At 39.3% G+C, this 24,005-nt stretch overlaps 1 protein-coding gene across 8 annotated transcripts in view; it reads right to left on the bottom strand.

Moving 5' to 3' along the window:
- Nucleotides 1-24,005, bottom strand: part of FOXP2 (forkhead box P2) — a 555,287-nt gene that overhangs the window by 77,257 nt on the left and 454,025 nt on the right. The window contains exon 1 of one of the 8 annotated variants that reach the window (XM_073328135.1): nt 22,067-22,110. The exons of the other annotated variants lie outside the window; for them this stretch is intronic. The gene's annotated coding sequence lies outside the window, so the exon portion shown is untranslated. Of the gene's footprint in view, nt 1-22,066; nt 22,111-24,005 lie in introns of those variants that run through there. 8 annotated transcript variants of the gene reach the window in all.

The raw sequence follows: 24,005 nt of genomic DNA, 5'->3' as shown, positions 1-24,005 counted from the left end.
ACTGTACATCATATATTTTTGGGGCTATAAGGCAAAGACTATAAGAAAGTTTCTCCACTAACTATGTAACTTAGATTTAACAAAGAAACAGAAAGTATTTATGATAAAGTCATACTCATTTTCAAAACATATGTATCAAGTATTAAACATCATATTTAATATAACCTATTATAATGGATAATGATATTTGAGGTTTACAATATATCCAATACAGTCAATGCATATGTTATATATATGATAACCTTCAAAAATATTAGCCCAATTCTCTGCTGGTGTAAACAGGTGCAATTCCCTTGACTTCACTGGAGCTGCACCAATATAAACCAATAGAGAATATGATCCTATGTTTTAATAGCCCATATATACTGAATAGTATACTCCTTTATTCACAAGAAATATGTTACATATTTATGATTCAATTAAGGGTCTAGAACCAGAGTCGCTTGGGAGGCATGGAGGTTTAGGTGCACCACCTGAGTGATAGTACATAGGGTAGGAGCAGGCATAATGCTTTTAGGGAGAAAATGGTAAAGGAAATCTTTGCAACACCCTTAGGAAAAATGGCTAGATACTGTGGCAGTGAGAATCCAAAACATTACCAGAGATAGTATTTAGATCGAAAGAGAACTTGTGCCCACCCTCAGCGCCAATGTCCTGGCACTCTCAATTTGTCTAGACCTACCCTCTCTGATGACATCGCTAGCTGATGTTCCTTATATTAAAGCAGTACTGTCTATTGCAATGTGGCCATCTCTTGACAGGAGTGCTAGGAGGACAGATACTCCCTATCCTCCTCTAGACCCCACCATCCCACCTTGGGGCAATCATAATTTGGGCTGTAATTAGCATTCAATAAATATGCATATTCTTATATTCTGGATTTTTCTGAATATTGATTTAAGATACGGAAGTTTATAATGGTTATCTCATACCACGTCTTTTTAAACATATCATTTGCAAGAAAGAGAATTTCATGCATGACCATCTGAAGCACAACATATTCCACACCATTTAGGTCAGATTACAGAATTATTTCAGGTTCTCTTTTTTCATATTAGTCACTTCCACTTTATTTAAAATTTACCAGGCACCTCACTACTGAGAAATATTCTGGTTTAAATATTTGACATTTCTTGAGTTGCTCATCTTTTGTTTAACGACCAACCTTTTATATGGATATAAAACAGTGTTTAAGATGTAGTTTTGTTTCCTCTGACTCAATAGACTTTCACTATTACTAGTGGTAAACTAGTTTCATTGAAAGGTTTCCAGCATTACAGGTAATGTAAAGTCCATTAGGTCAGGCTCTTCATAGCATGACATGCAGTAAATTATAAGTGCTTCAAGCAGCTCAGTGAATTACAGTTCATCACTTTGAAAGGTTTCCGACTACAAGACTGCAGATATCAGATCTGGCAGTTAGGATCCAATTAACACTTTGGTCAGAATAATCAGATTGCATGTGTAAGACTTGTATAATTCATTTATTGCTTCCATGCATCTTCTGTCTGTAGGTAAATTTGTTGCTGTTATTTCAAAGCTTGGAATCAGTATTTCACTTGCCTTTAGGTTATATTTCAAGTTCTTTTGCAGTGCAATGATGAACTCTCCCTGTTACAGCAATTTAGATCACTTGTCCTGTAGATATTACTGCTTGAAAAATGGTTTGTTTCTGGTAGTTTTGTTTTGCACTCTTCCCGTGTCATTATATGTCTAGAAAAAAATTGCTAGCAATTTTTACTAGGCACGTTTTATTTAATGTAACAGAGACAGTTTTCTCCAATGTGATCATTGTGAATCTTGCATAACAGCCATATACACTGTCAATGACATATGCAATGACATTTACATGTGTACTGTCATGCAAAATCATTTCCTGCTACGCTGGATATAATACAATAACTGAATGAAAAAGCATTCCGATTTGGTGATATCATTTTTCTAGCCATGGTCAGTGTGTACAAAGGTACTTCAGTGTAAACCTAATCAGTGCGGAATAATACATTTCAAATTTTGTACTTTTAGCTAGCACTTTGTGGCCACTTCCAGGTAACTGGATAAGAATCCTTGGAAAGAACTCAACCTGCCCCGTTGTATCTCACCTCTTCTATGGCAGTAATAAACATATACACAAATACTGTACATTTTAAAACTAAAACCCAGCACATTGGAGGGGAAAAAGACTAAAGACATTTCCTATTGGCATATCAGATGCATTATATTTCATTTCTCACTACACACTAATCATGCTTAAGTTATTGTGCCTTTTTCCCTTCTGACAAAGCCAGATATATAAAAGATTACATTTGATTCATCTATACAGTAATGTATATGTAAATTTTCCAGGATCAGGACATGAATTTCAAACTTCCTAGGAACAACAAATAAAATAGCATTTAATATATATTTTCCAGTTTGCAATGTACATTCACAGAACAAAAGTTCCCTAAAGGCCTCTAAGGACTCAAGATATGGGTAAGGGGATATGGAACCTATCACTCTAAGTTGCCACTGTGAATCTTACCCAAATCTATGGTGACCAAAAATCATTATCATCCAATAACTGTTTGATGGCCTAAAAGATTTGGTGGTTTCAAATTCAGTTTCTAGTGGACTGAGATCCTCAGCAAAAAAATTACTGGAATGGAACTAGTCACAGACAGACAATTTCTCTTGAACATGCATATTAAAACATTCTTTTCTGAAGATGTATCGGAGTGACTAAAAGTATTACTCATTTCACATGGATATTGGAGAAAACTGGTGTAGGATGCTAGGGTGTGGGATAACTTCAGCATTGTTGTGTTTCTCAAGAAAACAGGTGGCATCAAATTTCACTTATTTGGGTTTTTATTGATGCAGGAAACTAAACTGGAAGATTTTTCAGTGCTTTTATTTGAACCCCCAAACTCCAAGCAAACCTTATGTGAACCCTAGTGAAATACTGCCCCCTCAACACACACAGCTCCCAGCGGATCTGAAGTACCACGCTCCCACCCGCCTATCCAGAGCCCTCCCAAAAGATCTCAAGTATCACCACCAGTAAACTTCCAACCTGCAATTTACATTAGGTTTTTCTGTGCAGTTTGATGGATTGATGCCCTCAGCTCTGCTCCCGTAGTCTTCAAGGGGTACAAGACTGGACTGTCTTCAAGAGTTATTACCACAAGGAAAGGGATGGATGGCAAATGACTCTGTTACCTCCAGCCCACCAAAAAGAAACTTCTGTTCCTTTCCTAGCTCAAAGCAGGCAGGCATGAAACAATTCTTCTGCTAGATAACAATGACAGTAGTGGCAACTCCACCTACCTAGGGACAATCTTGAGCATATGAGCCACCAGGCTGAATTGAGCAGCTGCGGCAGCAAATTGTTTTTTTCCTCCTCCCCTGGCCGAAAAATCACAGACCTCAATAACAGCAACCCAAGGATACTTTGCAGAAAATTTGGGAGAGAGGAAGCAGTAAACATTTTTGTTACATCCCCATCGCCAAAAACACCAATAACCAGACAGATCTGTGTTGTGTTGTTCTAGGTGACCTGTGATTGAACCCCACTGCCACTGAAATGACTATAAAGACACTGTAGGGGACAGAGGAGAGATGATGAAGACAACAGCGGCAGACTTTTGGAGTGAGAAAAATAAAAATGAATGGCTTAAACATTTTATTTACTTTTTAAAGTAGTCTTGATTTCTTATTTTTACTTTTTATAGTTATGAGTCACTATTGTATGTTTAAATCTTTTTTCTTTTCTAATTTCCATCAATATTCAGATTGATAAGTTTTCATGAATTTGTCTGAGTGAGGGTAGAATGAAATCTGAGTTAGGATTCCAGCATGAATATTGAGCAGAGTTGGCCAACCTGTGGCTCTGGAGCCACATGCAGCTCTTCAGAAGTTAATATGTGGCTCCTTCCCTTAAGCCTGCCATGCCCTCATGCCCCATGCCCCCGCCCCGAGCCTCCTGCATGCCATGAAACAGCTGATCGGGAGGGATGGAGGGATGGGGAGGCGCTGATTGACAGGGCTGCTGGTGGGTGGGAGACACTGGGAGTGTGTGGGGGAAGCTGCTGGGGATCTCTCCCATCAGCATAAACTACCTCTGCGAGATGCGGAAGCTACGTTGGCAGGAGAAACTCTCCTGCTGACATAGTGCTGTCCACACTGGCGTTTGTCAGTATAATTTATGTCATTCAGGGGTGTGAATAAGCCACACCCCCTGAGCAACATAAATTATGCAGTCAGAAACTGTAGACATAGCCTGAGTGTCACAGATAAATACAAGGTGGAACAGATTGCTTAGTAAAAGTAGACGACACCTATTTCAAGGGACCATTCAAGGTGAAGTAGTCCATTAACACTCCTTCAGTCATGGGGGAGAAGGAAGGGAAAGCAACTGGGGGAGGAGGGTTGTTAATAGTTGCAATATGCCATAAAATCAATGTCTTTACTCAGTCTGTGATTTTTAGTGTCTAGCAAACTTATGAATTAAAGTCCCAGGCTTGTCTTTTGAAGAGGCTGTACAGATTTGCGTTGAGAATGAGGATTGAGAGATCAGATATAGAGTGATCGATCTGTGAAAACTGTTCACCCACAGGTCATGTAGTCTTCTTTTATTTTTCTGTGTGAGTTCATTCAAGAGTGTAATGATTATCTGGTTTTACCGACATCGTTGTTACTGGGGTATTTAGTGCACTGAATGAGGTACACCACAGGCTGTGATAGGCATGTATAGGACCCGTGGATCTTGAAAAGTGTTTTGTGGGCAATTTGATCATCTTAGCAGTGGAGATTTGTGTAAAGGTTTGGCATCTGTTGTTCCGGCTGGGTCTGCCGTTGCTTTGAGTTGGTGTGTCCTGGTCTGTAGGGAGCTTGCTTCTGATGATGAGCTTGGAGAAGCTGGGGGGTTGTTTGAAGGCCAAAAGAGAGGGTCTAGGAAAGATTTTTTTCAGGATGTGGTTTCCATCAAGTACGGGTTACATACGTTTATCTTTGTCTATTTATATTTTTCCCAAAAGCAACAGAACAACAATATTTTTTCTGTTACCACAATTGACACTGGTTACTGCAGATATTAAGAAAATAAAAATCTGTAATCATATCTTAATATCTCGTCTCTTATTTGATTTAAATTCATGGATGCATGTACTGATGTACCAATCAGATATTCACGGCACCTGTAGTGAGATGGAGCTAAACTGAATCCATGAGAGTTACAAGAATATCAAAAAGCAGAATTGTTTGTCTCATGATTCCACAGCTCTAAATAGATGCTAATAGCAAGATGTGTGTTACTGTTAGTCTCCCAACATCACGTGAAGTAACTTGTTCTTCGTTACCTGTCCACAGGATCTACCATGAAGAGGAAATAAAGCTGGGAAACAATTAAAAAATTTAAGGAAATGTATACCCTTTTCTGAACATAGTTCTACAGATCCCGATGTTTCAACATGCTTAAGCAAGCCAATTAGATACAAAAGAGACATCTGGAAAAATCCTCATAACCCATTAATTAATGGATATCATTTGGTGGTACTTTTGGACTATAATTTCTGATATGTACCATTAGTTTAATATCATTAGAAGGAGACGGACACACCATTGGAGTACTATGTGGAGCTGGCATAATTTGACAGGGTATCAGCATAAAAAATACAGGGAAATTAAAGTGAAATCCTGATTTTCTAATGGTCTTGGGAACACCAGAAACAGATAAATACAGGGGCTGAATTTTAAAAATCTATTTTTAGGGTTCATTGATCCTACAAGGCAAACTTCAAAGTCTTTCTCCTCAACAAGACCAGCTTCTCCAGTTTTAGAGGATGCCAGCCAGTTTACGCAAAGCCAGCTGGCACTTTCTCTTCTGGATGGTACAGGTTTCCTCAAGCCTAGAGCTAGTCCTCTTCACTGCCAGTGAACTCTGCAGATATTAAAAGGGCTGTGAAAAGGGTCACCAACTAAAATGGTTTCTTTGAAGCTGGATGGTGTACAGTGTTGGCTGACAGGTGATATTGTTCTGGCATTGCATAGTCCTGGATGAGCAGTGAAGAAAAAATTATGGCTAGCCTAAGGCCAGTGGTTGGTACTGACAAGGCTCACTACAAATTAACTGGTGGTTTGGGTTAAATAGAGTTCAGTAAACTGCACTACCAGGCTGCACTGTAACTAATGCTGTATATTACTTCCTAGAGGTAAAAATGTACTGGCAAATGAGATGAAAAAAGACTCTGGATCAAATTTAGCGTTGGCATAAGAAGGCACAAATCTTACTGATGTCAATAAGCCAGGGCTGTATTTAGCCTCATAAGTGGTACCATGCAGCATGTGAATATATTCAGCTGTTTGCCCATTCAAATAGAAGTGCTGTCTCACATAACCAAAGAAGAAGGCAAAACCATTTAGCAAGCTTCCAGCAACTGCACCTGCTTGAACAATTTGGACACTGCTCATTTAAAAATACACTAAGAATACTGATAAAATAGGAGGAATTGTTCAATGGAAACCAGAGTGGGGTAACAGCTTCACCAACAGCAGAGAAATCTCTCTGTCCTTCAGTATGAATCCTGAAATCACATACAAAGGCATGTTTAAAGCAAGGAGCCAATGCTGGGATGCAATTCTTGGATGACAAGAGTGAGACCATGAAACAAATGTCCATCCAATAAATGATGCTACACCAAGTGACAGTCTCACAAAGACTCATGACAAAAACAGCAAGGGGAGGAAAAAGCAACAAGAGAAAACTAATGATAAAAAGTAGCAAGAAGCCAAAACATCTTCAATGATATAACCAGTGCATAGAAGTACAGGCTTCTTGATATGAAAACCTAAAATAATCAGCCATCCCTGGGTAGGGTAACCAGACAGCAAATGTGAAAAATCGGGACGGGGTGGGAGGTAATAGGAGCCTATATAAGAAAAAGACACAAAAATTGGGACTGTCCTTATAAAATCAGGACATCTGGTCACCCTAATCCTGGGACTTCTGTCACATATGCAGAGATACAGAATATTAGCACTACATATGATAAAGAAGCATAAATAAACCCAAATCAAATCCACTAACCTGGTGGTTTTCTTATTGTCCTCCCTTCTTCCATTTCTACTTCTCTCCTTTCATCTCTGATTTTTCATTCTTTTCTGTAACTCGTGTATTCCATTTTCTCCATTCTCGCCAGTTCTCCTTTCCATTCTATTTTGTTCACTTTCCCGCTTTGTCTTTCCATTTCCCTCTTTCCTATTGATTCCCTTTCTCACTCCCAATTTCCCAGGTTCCCCTTCCTTCTTTTTTTCCCCTCAAAGAACTTGATGGCTATGCTTATTCAAGTCAGTGACAAAGCTCCCATTGTCTTAAATGGCACAGGATTGGGATCAAAATCCCACATACTTGTCTTCCTCCCACAAAAGCTCTCTCCCTTCTTCAAAATGTTCCAATTCTTCCTTCTCTTCATCCCCAGAATTTCTTCTCCTTTTCTCACACCTCCTTACTCACTCTGCCTCTATATTTTCTACTGAAGTTCCCTTTTCTCCCAGATCAAGGGCTCCCTCTCTATATGTCTCCCCTTCCCTCCCACACATCAAGGTCCCTCTTCCTCCACTCTCACTCTCTCCCCATCTCTCAAGCACCCACATGCAATTCTGAAGTATTCTTCGCCTGTCATTGGATCATTAGTCCAGAGGATGAGAGGCTGTCTCAAGCAACCCCTGCTGAGCACATGCAAGTCAGCACTGGTGTCACAAGCCATCTCCTATCTCGGTTCTTGTTCAGTGCTAGCGAATCCACTCTGCCTTCTGTACTCTTCAGTGAGGATAGGTCTACACTACAGACTTACACTGGTATAATTACATGACTGAGGGGTGTGAAAAATCTACAGCCCTGAGTGATGTACTTATTCTGAGTTAGACCCCGGTGTAGACAGCGCTACACTGGTGGGAAAGATTCTCCCACCGACACAGCTACTGCCTTTTGTGAAGGTGGATTAACTAACCTGACAGAAGAAGCTCTCCTGTCAGCATAGGAGCCTCTTCACTTAAGCACTACAGTGGCGCAGATGTCTCGGTGCAGTTGCACCAATGAAGCATTTTAAGTAAGGGCATTGCCAGCAGATTGAGGGACGTGATCATTGCCCTCTATTCGACATTGGTGAGGCCTCATCTGGAGTACTGTGTCCAGTTTTGGGCCCCACACTACAAGAAGGATGTGAAAAAATTGGAAAGAGTCTAGTGAAGGGCAACAAAAATGATTAGGGGATTGGAACACATGACTTATGAGGAGAAGTTGAGGGAACTGGGATTGTTTAGTCTGCGGAAGAGAAGAATGAGGGGGGGGGGATTTGATAGCTGCTTTCAACTATCTGAAAGGGGGTTCCAAAGAGGATGGATCTAGACTGTTCTCAGTGGTAGCAGATGACAGAAAAAGGAGTAATGGTCTCAAGTTGCAGTGGGGGAGGTTTAGGCTGGATATTAGGAAAACCTTTTTCACTAGGAGGGTGGTGAAGCACTGGAATGGGTTACCTAGGGAGGTGGTGGAGGTTTTTAAGGTCAGGCTTGACAAACCCTGGCTGGGATGATTTAGTTGGGGATTGGTCCTGTTTTGAGCAGGGGGTTGGACTAGATGACTTTCTGAGGTCCCTTCCAACCCTGATATTCTATGATTCTAAGTATAGATCTGCCCTGAGACCAAAAAATAAAAATAATTAAAAAAATGAGTACAGTGATTGTGGGAAAACTGATGACAAGGAGAACAAGAAGAGGAGGCTGTCATCAACTGGTTTCTTAGCAGTCAGATCAGTGCCCTCTACTCTAGTGGTAGCAGCAGGCACAGATTAAACAAACCCGAGAAAACACTATTCCCATAGAATAATTTAAATGGAATGTGGAGGTAATAGTGGGACAATCCTAGGAAACACATGACAGTTGGCAAGCCTGGGAATTTTTTTGTGTGTGAGCTGCTATGTAAATGTGTAGTTGCTATAGTAATTTCATAAGAGTTTCTGAATAGTTTAAGTTTGACAAATACTGCTGCAGAGTTTGGAATAATTTGTCAGCACTTTTATTGTTCATGCTCCTTTTGGGTATATAATGGAAAAGTGGGGTTACTTGGACACGAGGAAACTGGAATAATGGATCTTTAGAGAATTAATACATGTGTTTCATATTGTAGTCCAAACAAAACAGTCCTGTGTAAACAGCATAAACAGTAATTTTCTAAAAAAGAAAAAACAGAACAGCCGTGTCAGTCTGTATTTGCAAAAAGAAAAGGAGTACTTGTGGCACTTTAGAGACTAACCAATTTATTTGAGCATAAGCTTTCGTGATCTACAGCTCACTTCATCGATGAAGTAAGGTGCCACAAGTACTCCTTTTCTTTTTTTTAAACATATATTTTTTAATCAAAATCTCTTTAAAAGTTTTTGGGAAAAAATTACAGAATTATGGTAAGTATTTAAATTATATTCACCTATTTCTAGATTAATGTTAAATAAGCGGTAAAACGGATGGATAAAATTATTGGTAATCTCTTTAGCCATTCATTTGATAAGCCATAGAGTAATGAGCTGTTAAAACTATACTGATAGCTTTTTAAAAATGTTAACACAACTTTTCTGCTGAGTATGTATTTGTAATGTTTTCTTGCACATCCCATGTTGTCAAATTTGGAGGGTGAGAAAATGTGAAGAGACAAAAGCAAAAACAAATATTGATGGATAAATGTACCAGATATAGTTATCTATATAGTTTATAGTGCAGATGACATTAAACTGGGAGGAGAGGTAGATACGCTGGAGGGTAGGGATAGGATACAGAGTGACCTAGACAAATTAGAGTATTGGGCCAAAAGAAATCTGATGAGGTTCAACAAGGACAAGTACAGAGTCCTGCACTTAGGACGAAAGAATCCCATGCACCGCTACAGACTAGGGACCGAATGGCTCGGCAGCAGTTCTGCAGAAAAGGACCTAGGGGTTACAGCGGACGAGAAGCTGGATATGAGTCAACAGTATGCCATTGTTGCCAAGAAGGCCAATGACATTTTGGGATGTATAAGTACGGGCATTGCCAGCAGATCGAGGGACGTGATCGCTCCCTTCTATTCGACATTGGTGAGGCCTCATCTGGAGTATTGTGTCCAGTTTTGGGCCCCACACTACAAGAAGGATGTGGAAAAACTGGAAAGAGTCCAGCGGAGGGCAACAAAAATGATTAGGGGATTGGAACACATGACTTATGAGGAGACGCTGAAGGAACTGGGATTGTTTAGTCTGCAGAAGAGAAGAATGAGGGGGGATTTGATAGCTTCTTTCAACTACCTGAAAGGGGGTTCCAAAGAGGATGGATCTAGACTGTTCTCAGTGGTAGCTGATGACAGAACAAGGAGTAATGGTCTCAAGTTGCGGTGGGGGAGGTATAGGTTGGATATTAGGAAAAACTTTTTCACTAGGAGGGTGGTGAAACACTGGAATGTGTTACCTAAGGAGGTGGTGGAATCTCCTTCCTTAGAAGTTTTTAAGGTCAGGCTTGACAAATCCCTGGCTGGGATGATTTAGTTGGGGATTGGTCCTGCTTTGAGCAGGGGGTTGGACTAGATGACCTCCTGAGGTCCCTTCCAACCCTGATATTCTATGATTCTATGCTTTGTCTAGTAAGTTCTAGGGCCTGATTAACCACAGTGTTACTCCAGTTTCATCATTGTCAGATGTCTGGCATTCAAAGCACGTCCATAAAAGCTCAGCTGTGTTGGTCTGGGCATTTTCATATCGTCGACTCAAGAATACCCAAGGCCATATATTATGGTTAGCTAAATCTAGGCGCCCATTCTCATGGTGGCCCATACAAATGATATAGACACACTGAAGTCAAACTTGAAAGCATGTCAAATTGACCTCAGCAACTGGGAAACAACAGCCCACAACAGAGCAAGGTGGTGACAGATTTGCCATATCACCGGTAACCACGTTCAAGCAAGGTGCATTAATGCCTTATGTGAAAAACATGAACAGGACAAAGGATAGATATGACAGCCTGCAATGGTCGTGGACAATCTTGTCTGTCTCACCATGTTTGCAGTTTTCGCATTAGTCTCATCTCACGTATATGGGTTCACATATAGGGTTTGCTGAATTCTCATACATCAACATCAATGTGAGATTCCATCATCCAGCTTTCATGATTTCAGTGGGAGTTGAACTTGCATGACACTGGAACAATACTATTCTGAATCAGGACCCCAAACTGATGCCTGTTTTTTCAAAGCTAACTTTTTCTTCTCAAACTTGTATCTCACTTTTTAAAAGCTCATTTCCAATCAAGGGATGTTTCACTGGAAATTTCTGGATTTGATTAAAAAAATTTAACTTTTTCTGATGGAATACGTTTCTGCGCATTTAACCCACATTGGATTTTTCATCAACTGAAACAAATATGCATTCAAAGCTGAAAAACACATTGCCCAGGGTGAGAGCCTCACTCCTGCTCTGGCCTCTTTACATTAAGTAAAAGGACTGGCATGGTTCAAAAAGACTTTAAAATCCACAGTTCTGGCCCCGGGAGGACTCCATAAGGCTGGCTTCCAAGGACCACCCACAAGCCCTGGTGCAGGGTAAACTGGGAAGTGAGAGGTGTGTGTCCATGCTGGGCTGTATCACACAGAACTGCAGAGATTCTGAGTAGTGCTGCCACGAACAGGGCAGCCTGGGGAAGCTGGCAAGACTATTAAGTTGAACTCAGAGGCAGCTCCAGACCCTGGAGCAGCCCAGGATCAGGGAGGTACAAAGGTGACTTAAAACCACCTTAGTATCCCCTCTCCCAGGCTACAATTCTTACAAGATGTGAGAATCTTACCCATCCTGTCTACATGCAACCAAGTGTTTGCATGCACACACATAATCAATTAAGCACTTATCTGCCCATGTCTTGTGAAAATACCCGATTTGTGCAAACACATTTCACTGCATATGCACAATTGCTCTACCTCGGGACGGTGGATATCATAGGCTGGGGGAGGCTGTGCCTCCCCAAACACCCTGGTGTGGCCCCGCCTATGATCTGCCCCCAGACCGCCTCCTGCAGTTCCCGGTGCGATGCCCTGGCCCACGCCGGCTGGGGCTGGGGATGGCCGACCTGCCGCAGGACTTGGGGCGGCTGGCGCTGGGGCCATGGCCACCTTGCGCTCTGGGCCTGGGACTAAACCGGTGGATGGGTGCATGCACACCTGAAATGGAGTACCCAGAAAGACACTACTCGAAGAAATTCAGCTTCCAGCTCCTGGATCTGGTTATGCGTTTTGCAGCACAATAAAAAAGCCCCCAACCATCATATTTCTTTGCCAGGTGTAAGTATCTATACACCGTGCTCAAATCACTTCTCAACTTTCTTTTTGACAAACTGAATAAGTTGAACTCCTTCAGCTTCACATTGTTAGGTTTGTTTTCAAGCCCCTGATTATTTTTTACCCCACCTCTGAACACTCTTCAGTATTTCCACATCATTCTTGAAGGATGTAAGAGCCTGATACAGTATTCTAATCATAGTCTTACAATACTGTGTACAGAGGCAAGTTCACTGTCCTCTTAAACTACAGATCAGGGCTTCACTTTCCAGTGATTAGGTGACAGAGTGTATAAAGCTGCTGAAATCCTCACAACCCTTTACCAGTTGACCCGAAATAGCACTTCCCACATCACCATCAGCTGTGGCAAGAGGCTTTCCAAAACACAGACAGTAGACCTGATCCTGCTCACATCGAAATGAACAGGAAACCACTGACTACAATGGGAGCAGGACTGAACTTATTCTTGATGGGATATCCCCATAATTAAGCTGCTGAAACACACAAACTAATTTAAGCACGTACAGTATTTTCATACAATCACCGCAGCAGCAGTAAACTGCAAAGAATTTTAGGGATCTACTGACTCAGAAATAGATTACAAGTATTAACTTAAGTTACAAGCATACAAATAAGTTACAAGCATACAAACATTTGATGTCAGGAAACAGGTTCTGGTGACACACTGATTACGGTAGAGATAGGAAACACTTAAGTTCAAAACTTCGAATGTGATATGCATTTGATTTTTTTCCCTTTTATCATTTTAATGATATACTAATGTTCTGAGATGTCAAAATAACTGTAAAAATCATAAATATGAGGTAAGGGACTATTCCAACAACATGAAAAATTCTAGTTCCGAAATGACAAAGAATATAAAGCTGTCATCACACATTTGCAACAAGCACATAAACAGAAAAATATATGCTGTAAAATCACTCATTTTAAGTATGAATCTTCAAGTAAAGTTAGAAGATTACCTTCATTTTATCTAATTCATCCTGCAACATTTACAGGATGAAACATACAGAGCCATGTAGCATATTAGAACATAAGAATGGGTCAGCCTAATGGTCCTTCTAGCCCAGCATCCTGTCTTCCAACAGCGACCAATGCCACATGCTTCAGTTCAGAGGGAACGAACAGAATGACCGCACCACACCTTTAAGCGGGAGTGGGAGTGAGGGAATGGGGGATTTGGCTGGCTGGCTGAATGAAGGGAACAGTTCTTTATAGCCAGAGGGTGGGAGATGAAAACTGTTGTAAAGGGGTCAGCATGGTCACTGACTCATCACCTAGGAATGAAGGGTTTCCAAGGGGCAGCCCTGTGCTTGAAGCCTCCCTTTTAGCAGGCTGAGGCAGGACCCACCCTCCCTCCCCTTTAGGTGGTAAAATACCAGGTTTGGACAAGACCTGCTATGGGCATTGCATTGGCTGCCTCTTTTTTAGGGAGGTTGGGAAGGAATTTTTCCTTTACTACCAGATTGGCCTAGGTGCAGTTTTTTTTTTTTTTCACTTTCCCCACAGTGTGTTCAGGAAGGGCTTTGATCATGCGTGCCAGGAAGGGTAGTAGGCAGTATGTCGCAACTCATTATTTATGTGTAGGGTGGATGTCCAGTGCAGGTACTCCATAGGAAAAAGTGATACAGTGACTGGATAAATGGCTTGGAAAAGGACTTAAAAGTGCTGTTCGTTAAAGGAATGAATGGGAAGTGGTTGGGGACTCCTATGATTGGTATGGCAGGGAGCCAACTCCCCATTCTTTAGCCCACCTTAACCCTCCTGCGAGGGGGGGCGTGGATGGTAAGGTCCCAGCAATGGATTTGCTGGAGGAACCTGAATGGAATAAACATGGGGTTACCTGCACTGTACACTTTTATCTGCCGGGTAGTCCCAGACGTTTCATAATAAAGTTGTGGCCTGATTAAACCCATGTCAAATGTCTTCTGTCCTTCTTTTGGTATAGCCAGACAACAGGCAATCATTGAGTAATTTATCCCATTATCCACTCCCAGCTTCTCACAGTCAGAGGCTATGGACACCCAGAGCATGGGGTTGCATCCCTGACCATCTTGGCTAGTAGCCATTGATGGACCTATCCTCCATGAATTTATCTAATTCTTTTTTTAATCCTCTTATATTTTGGTCTTCACCACATCCTCTGTTAATAAGTTTCATAGGTTGACCATGTGTTGTGTGAAGTATTTTCTTCATTTTTGTACACTTACAGCAATTTCAGTATCATATTGGTCCAGTATATCTTTATTACCTTAAACTTTTTATATAACATCTCTTGCACTAGTGTGCATTTTAATAAGTCTGTCACTACACACATATAAAAGATTAAATATGTTTTTTTTGGGGGAAAATAAATTACCTCGATAGTCATTTATTACACCTTGCACACCATTTCTTAGAGAAACACAATTAAAACCTCTAATCTGGCAATGAACCATGCATGTTTTTAACTATATGTATAAGAGTAATTCTAATGACTACTCAATAATATAAACTTGAAGTATGTGCATAACTCTTTGCAGAACTGGGGCCACAGAGTTGTATTAACAATTCTAATGATTTCTTATTTTGTTGGGCTTGTAGCACCTTAGAGACTAACTAATTTATTTGAGCATAAGCTTTTGTGGGCTACAGCCCACTTCATCAGATACACAGCATCTATGAAGTGGGCTGAAGCCGACCAAAGCTTATGCTCAAATAAATCTGTTAGTCTCTAAGGTGCCGCAAGTACTCCTGTTCTTTTTCCAGATACAGACTAACATGGCTGCTACTCTGAAACCTGTTATTTCGTTGTGTTTCTTATGTAGAATTTTGCCGTTTAAAGGTTTTCATTGAATCTATCCTGCAATTCTCTTAATGAAGTTCAAATATTATTTCATAGAGTATTGGATCTACTTTCTTTGAACTACTGTAAACTGTTTAATTTCCCATTAAAAATTGTATTTAGAGTGTAGACATGTGCACTACTGATTCAGCTATTTCTAAATAGATTCAAAACTGATTTTTTTCATATGCTGACATAAACATGGCGGCCAGTTTTCTGGCACTATGTATTTAATTGCATTAAAAAGTAATAGTGCAATTTAGTAAGAGGAAATTAATGAAGCAATGCTGGTAATGACAAAATTACTGAAATATTAACGTAATAATTACTGTACACTCATAAAAAGAAAAGGAGGACTTGTGGCACCTTAGAGACTAACACATTTATTTGAGCATGAAAGCTTATGCTCAAATAAATTTGTTAGTCTCTAAGGTGCCACAAGTCCTCCTTTTCTTTCTGCGGATACAGACTAACATGGCTGCTACTCTGAAACCTGGACACTCATACATGCTTATCACTATCACTCGTACCATGCTTTCTCTGTAATATATTGTTTAACTACATTTTTTGTGTACTGTTCTTACAATTGATAGTGATGAATTCTGGCATACAAAAAGGAGTACACACACTAATACAAGATGCTACACGTTTGTATCTAAGTGCCTGATCCAATTCAAACTGATATCAGTGAGAGTTTTACCATTGACTTCAATAGCAGCAAGACTGGTTCCTAAGATACTGACTCCGCCACTGGATCTTAATTGCAGGATCTGGACATAAGTATGTGCAAGAGTATTACCTTAAATATTACATTAGTAGAGCACACAGCACATTAATACACACAATCGGTGGCAACGTCTGTGTAAAAAATTACTGAGCCATGTGATAAACTGCAGGCATCTTTGACAGCCTCATCCTCATTCTGCCCTCTAATCCAGTTCCCCTAGGACTACTTTTAACTTTCCAAATGTATCAGTAGCTGGTATTATTTGGGTCTGAGGTACAAAGATGAGCAGTGTTCATTGTTGTACAATTTATGCCCTTAAGGCCCAATATCTTGTATCTGGGCTACAACAGGAACTTTCCAGTGGGACAGCCACTACTGCTAGCCCTGGCAGATGCTCAGATATAGGCTCTTAAAATCATTGTCCTGGACATGCAGAAATAAAGACATGATGCAAGGGATGTGGTTGAATTAGGCTGGAAATTTATTAACTTAACTCATCTGGGAACTAACTGTCAGGAACTCATTTAGGGCAAGTCATCATTTCTTCCTTAATCATTTGCACCTGGTGAAGGGCTGCTATCAGCTCCCCAGCCTGTTGGTGGGACTCTACTGCCTTCCCCTTGGATGTGGGTTAAGGGGCTGTACCAGACATTAGGAGCGCCAACCTCATTCCCCAGCTTAGCTTCCCCTTAAATTCACTGCCAACTCTGGTTTATCACGGAACCAGACACCCTATGGAACAAGTATCTGCACTGGACACCTGTCACCTGCTAAGTTATGACATCTTGAACCTAATCTTCTGGCCTACCCCACTGAGTCCCTGAGTTGCTGTGTGGCAGGCAAAGAAACCTGACCCGAGCCAGCCAATCTGGTTGTGAGAGAAAAAAATTCCTCCTCTGTCCCAAATAACACAACTAAAGCAATGTCTGCAGCAATCAACAACAACAACAACAACAACCCTAGTTTTATGCTAATCCCAGGGATGGAAGGGTAAGACCTGCTAACCACATGGGAGAGGGACTCAGGCTGGAGGGGCAGGGTTTATATACCCTCTCCCAGGTCCACAGGGGCAAACGGCTTACCTGAGTCCCCCCTGGCCTGCACAACAGCTCACTTGATGCCTTCCCCTACCTCTCTCCTAGCCAGCCCCATCCCAATTCCTGAGGAAGGGGGGACCCTTTCCCACCAGTCTATATAAAACCTTCTCCCACCCCCTGCTTTGAGTTTGCAGGGCTTGTACTGTATTATAATGCAAACGTGAATACTATTTTAGGTAATTTTAAGGGGCTTTGTATTGTGTATTAGTTCCCTCTGACAACTGGACTCAATTCCAGGATGGTATAGAGGGTATAGAAGAAATTGTAAAGACAAGAAAAATAGAATGATACAAAGTAAATGGTGAGTCTGAAGTACTGGGAGAGTGAAGGGATAAGCAGTTTAGTACCAGAATCTAAATTGTTAGCCCCTCAGTGAAGGGACTGTGGCTGTTATTCTCTCTATAACCCCCCATAAATGCTATACAAATGTTAAATAAAGGTAACACGTTGGAAGAAATTAGAGAAGGATTGTAGGGAAAGGAGGAAGATGGATTCAGGAGCAGACAGGGACACAAAAGACATGGATAGCGGCTGGTATCAGTTAGTGTGGCAGGTGAACAGATAACAGATTGGCAAATTAACTATTCTTTTGGGCAGAGTCAGAGGGCACTTACATACTTTTTTTTTCTTTGCCCAGGAATGAAGCCACAGCCATTCGCTATTGGGACTGATGAATGGCAACCTCATTTCAATGACCAAAGCCACACTCTAAGATAGTTTGCTTAATGAACCATATCCTGATGTAATTTTCACCACAGTTTATGTATGAAAGCATGAAACCACACTTTTCTTGTTTCAGATGTAAGGGTTTGAAGGATGCAACACCACATTTCTGCTAATACTTAATAAGACGATGACACAAGGCCTGATTTTCAGAAGAGGAGAACTGATGCCACTCAGAGCTTTTCTGAAAAACCATGTCCATAATCATTGGCAGATTCATGCTGTTTTACTCCACTAGGCATTGTTTATGAAAGAGGTTTCAGGACAAGTCAAATTTACAACTCTTGTAGTAATGTGCAACACAGGAGTGAAGCTTTAAAATAGCCTTACTGCACAACTTGCCAGCTGTGGAGATCCATTATGGTTAATAAAGCAGCGCATTGGTAATGTTTGGAAATCCCAGGTGATAGACAAATGTATTTCTATAACCATCAAGATGTTGTTCTGCCTTCTCTGTACCAAGAATGTCAAAATTTAAATGTTTAAAATTTAACATTAAGGGTTATGAAATCCCATAATATAATCAGTGATTTAAAACTTTGGGACACCATAAATATAGTACTGCCACTCCATTAAGATCCTGTTTCTGTAGAATTTAGACAAAACATCCCTGCAAGATCACCAACTGTAGCTTAGCCTACATACTGGTGAAAATGTGTATTATTACACTAGAGGTTAAAATGACAATTATAAACACAGTTATACCTAAAAATTCAAAGTTCATTTTTTTAAAATGGCATGCAAATCACTTTGCTAGACTGGTAACAGTTATGGTCACCATAAGTCTATCTGGTTGTACACACTGCATAACTAGTTATATTAACACCCTGAGAATTTCTGAGCAACTATAGTTTGTGTATCTTCAAAACTTTGAGGCTGGCTGTTTTTATTTAGTTATTTCTGAGCTTTTACTCACACAGTCTTTCTATAGATCTTATTCACAAATTCATTTTTACTGTGTTTCAGAGTTTCTGCTCCGTGTACTAAGGCATTATGAAAGATACACAAACCCTAATGTTAAAGTAGCAGCAATATATATATCCCATATGCAACAGCCTATGTGTTAAAGAGAAAAACAAATGCTTGACATATTTAAGGATGCACTTTTAGTTTAACTATTTATGAACAGTACAAAGATAGCCTAAAGTGTTTATATACATACCAGAATACAGATGATAGCCTTGTTTAAACAAAACAATTAGAATCACGTCTTCATGGTATTAGTATTATTTCCTGACATTGTTTATTGCTGCAAGGCTAAGACAGTTATCAGTCTGGGTTAATTCTTTAGCTGCCAAATTTTACAGAGGGGTCATATAGTGAAATGTAATGGAGATGCCAGAGAAGCTACACATCACAAGGTGAACACATATGGGGCTGAGTCTGCAACTGGATCTACACTGGAATAGAGCTCCACTGAATAATGGTCTTTGATTACATGTAAGTATATAGTGATTTTCTTGATCTGATATATTTATCACTGTAAGGCTTAGTTCATGAATGATCTCAAAAATTAACACTTTATATTTTATATAGCTATATAAGCACAAACACCCTGTTGATTTGTATATATCTGTATATATCTATATCCACGCCCCTTTGTTTTCAGTTTAAACCAATTTTTACCGAAAAAATTCTGGGATTTACAAAAAGTATTATTAGTTTTTTTCTGATTTTCACCTTATTTTGTTTAATTCAAATAGATAAAAAATAACTTGTTTTAATAGGAAAATACAATACATTGCATGAGATATATGTATTATGATACTGCATTAGTCTGTGTGTATATGCAAAGCTGCCTGTTGAAGTAAGGCTATGTATTAGTCTAGAAAATACACACAATAAACAAACAGGCACACACGCAAACTCTGAAGTGCATGTGCATCTGAACATACTCATGAATCTCATGCCCACCATGTACACATTTCAAGCTGTTAGCAGATAACAGTTTAAAGATCTGACACACTAAAATGAGAAGAAAATGAAAATCTGTATCAGAATACATTTCAGAACACAAGGAAGTATTCAAAAGTTCTTAAAAAACAAAAACAGGAGAAAAGGATGAAGTTGAGTGTATGCGCTGCAAAGGGTGTGGCCCAATTATTAAATGTAAATATTTATAGGCTAATAGTTCTAAGTCTAAAATACTAAACTGTTTATTCAAATGAAAAGTTTTATTTGGGGATCAGAGATATATTGCTTTCTTAAACTCTGAGGTGGCATTGTGTTTTGAGTTCTGTTTCAGTTCTGCAGCAAACCTCATTGAATTTCATTCAAAGCATTAATCTACTGATTCATCTACTGCCCTTCCGTTCACCAAAATAAACCTTGATATTTACCCAGAAAAATTATTAATAGTTTTTTCCACTGATTTTCACCTGTTTTTATTGTAATAATTCCTGTGAAAAATTAAATAAAACCAAAACCAAAAGGCCCTATTTATATCTTATGTGGTTTGTAAGGTCATTCATGAACTCAGCTTTGCAATGACAAATACATTAGGTCATGAAATTCTTCTCTTCTTTTGGGATTAAATGAAGCTAAGATTCACTGTAATTATTACAGACGAGTTTGCCCTTGAGGTTACTGCCTCCCAAATTTTGTACAGGTTCTCCCAATAATCCTACCTCCTTAGAGAATTCTTTGCAATTATTTTGCATGATTAAAATTATTCTTGCTGTGTTTTAGTAATCTGTGGCCAACTTAATTTTTTTTTCATTCATACAGATTTGGTCAAACAGAATAAATTGCGTGCACCCAATTTATTTTACTATGTGATTTCCACATCTAGTTGACAGCTATGCCCACCCTTTATGGTATGTTAGAATTTGATATATATAGGAATTCAAGATAACCATGGGATGATTTCAATATACATTTTTCCACTCAGGCAGCTTCTAGATCCTATTGAATATGATATGGTATAGCATCCATTACTGGATAGTTAATACAGCAATACAGTTACTGGAAGTTACTGGATAGTTAATACAGCAAGTACATCTGAACTCTAGCAATTTTTAAGATAACTATGGGTCTGAATTTTGATGGAGGCAATGCACTGAGATTGCCCCTATCAGTGTTAGAATGATATGTTTGCAGGACAGATATCTGAAGGGAGGGAGCTTTCATCTTTGCTGGTGTTAGATGTAACTACAACTTTTCAGCTGCTGTTCACCTTAGCTTTGCAGTTCATTGCATCCCACCCAAGGAAAGAGGCTGGGTATGCTCAGCAATTTTTTTTTAGCTCTTTGGGGTCACATAGAAGAAAATATTATCATTAATATAAAAGGTTACCACACACTTATGGCTCATATTCTAAACACAGGAGTAAATTCATTTACCTCAACTCTGCTATATGTGTGTATTTATGATATATATAACGTGATGAGACAGTTGGATGGTTTCATTGAGTTTGGGATTGCTACACTATTCATAAATGATGAAACCATGTGCAGGCAATACAGGACTAAATACTGATCTAAGTGCAAGCTCAGATACCATTCTAAAGCAACTGTTTATAAATACCGATATTTCAATGACAAATATTGTACCAGACACAATGGTACCAGACACTAGTGTTATTTCAATTGTCTTCAACCCGAACTGGGATTATAGAGTAGTCACCATCAACATTATCACCAATGCAAAATTGTTGATAAATGTTGACTTTTTAATGACATCTGTTGTATTTGATATTCCGCAAGAATTAATAATGGGCAAATGGTCTTCATTCTCCACATTGTGCGTTTGGATAAGGTGTCTGAGATTATTATGGTTTGGGTTATCACCGCTATATAGATAGAATATTTACTTCTCTATTTCCATACCCTGATTTATGAAATGCCTAAGTGAATGCACAGCCAAACTTGAGAATGAATTATTAGACTTAAGGTTGAATCTGAATGAAATTGAAATTATGAAGCTGGTTTAGTTAAAGATGTATTTTCTTAGAGAGATATTTACATATATGGTCATACATTTTATCCTTGTATTGAACTGGCTAAAACAAGGTCATATAACCTGAAGTATTTTTATATTATTTCTCTCTTGGCAGACCAACAGTTTTTGACACCACAAACTACTTACAAGTTATCTTTTGGTAAAATAAAGTTTGCATGACCACCATGATTGAAAATTGAGATATCACAAAAGCACAAGGTAATTCTGATGCTGCGGCACATATAAGGCCAAAAAAAAAATTGCTCCCTGTTACTTTGTGTCACCCACACTATTGGACACAAAATAGAAGTGCTACCAGGTATTCTAACTATAGTCAGAGTAAAAACAAAATGTTAAAGTGAATGTGAGGGACAGAAACTGTAGTAATGAGGAAAAAATTCACTTACATTTATCCAAGATGGCTGTCGCTATTACTGTTGAAACACTGCTATGGGCTGAGGTCACATGACCCTGTAAGCTAAAATAGAGAAGCTTCAGCAAAGAGTAACTGAAGCTGCAGCACATTAAAAGACATTTTTAAGGTGAGTGGGGGTTGAGTGGAGTTTAATTTATAAGAACTATTTTCCTCAAGGCTGGCATCGTGACCTTAATTTTTGGTCACTTTTCAAGCCTTCAGGGAACAGTTTTTCAGCATTACGCTCAACTCTGCTATGTGTGCGTGTGTATGTGTTTTGCATATAATACATGATGTGATGGTATGATGGTTTCATTGGCACAAGTCTGGGGTTGCCATATTATTCACAAATAGTGAAGCCATGTGTAAATTATGCAGGACATCCCAAATACAAGTGGGATAAAACCTTTGTACCACACCATATCACCTGTTCTTTATGTGACATTTATTTAACAGAACAACGACTTTAGGAATATTTTAGAGAGTTTTAAAGATGTGATTGGTACTATTTTTCATACCTTTCCACTTGTAAAGCTATTTTTTAAAATTATCCTGAATCCAACACTACATGCCTCAAAGAGAGATGAAATTATAAATGTTAGAAAAATCAAAATTACTTAAAACAGTTCTTTGTATGAATTTCTATATTAATTTTAAGTTCTATTAAATCTGAATCTTCCAGGCCTGAAACAAGTGATGTGTGTTCCAAAATACAGCTAACATTTTCTCTTCCCTGTGGTATAAAGATTCTATTGCGAGCCGTGATATATAGCAAGATACCAGATTTCTCACTGCTTCAGGACTGAATACTGCCATTCCTGACACTCAAGCCAGTACAGTTCTGGGGAAAAATCACACAGGAAGGAGGAAATAGAAAGTACTGTTGTGGGAAATTACTTTCTTTTTAAAATGGCAGATGTTAGAAGCAGCTCAGATGCTTGGAGTATAAAAATATGAAGATGGGTTAGTGGGCAGAGAGCAGTAAGTTGGTCAAATGCTTTGCAAGAGAAAATAAGCATATAGGCAATTTGAAAGGCAACACAACAACACACACACAAACATCACTGAACAAAAGCAACTACATTCTTTCCAAAAATAGGCTTCCTGTATTTTAGATATTTTTAATATTCTCAGTGATACAAAAACTTACCAAAACTAAGATGACAACCTAACAGAATGGCAAATACGATGGCTACAACATTTGTAATGTAATATACAGTATTTCACCTTTGGGTCACCAGTGATTCAAATCCTATTTAGGTTACAGCGAATTGAAAGTCTGATGAAGACCTGCAAGCCTGTGTGGAATCAGTAATTTCAAGTCCAGATATCCACATCACCAAAAAACACCATCAAAATCTCGAGCTAACTGGCATTGTGCACCCATGGCGGTGAGGCTAAGAAATGAGTTGACATGGAATGAATTGTTCTCTCCTCCCTAGAGATGGTGTATGCAGAGCTTACTTGGCTCTGTAGAGAAGCTTGGACTGCTGCTACTTGTACTGTATCTGTTCTGGCGATAGAAGACTTCAATCTCCAGGGCAATTAGTCTAGATCTGTTCATAAGCAGTAAATTAAAAAAGAGAGAGAGAACCTGAGTTTGACTCCCTGCTATCTTGCACCTGGTGTAGTCATTTATATCTGTGCACAAATGATAAAAAGAGCTACCAAATCAGAATAGTACAGTGTTATATCCACTTTGTACAGGTGTAAATGACTATCTCTATATGACCTAAAATTTGCTCCAGACAGTCAGCCAGAGTAAAAACAAAAGGTTACAACTGTAGGCATAAAGATATGACGACGTCATCACCACCTGTTGACTATGGTTTTCTTTAAGTGCAATTAATAACAAAAGAAGAATACAAGTAATGCAATCAATTTATTCTATGATAGCACATTCAATCTCCCTAATCAACTATCCACTGAAG

This window comes from Lepidochelys kempii, chromosome 1, assembly GCF_965140265.1.
Source record: "Lepidochelys kempii isolate rLepKem1 chromosome 1, rLepKem1.hap2, whole genome shotgun sequence".
Lineage (NCBI taxonomy): Eukaryota > Metazoa > Chordata > Testudines > Cheloniidae > Lepidochelys > Lepidochelys kempii.
Note: the sequence above shows the minus strand (reverse complement) of the source record. Positions and strands in the feature narration are given on the sequence as shown.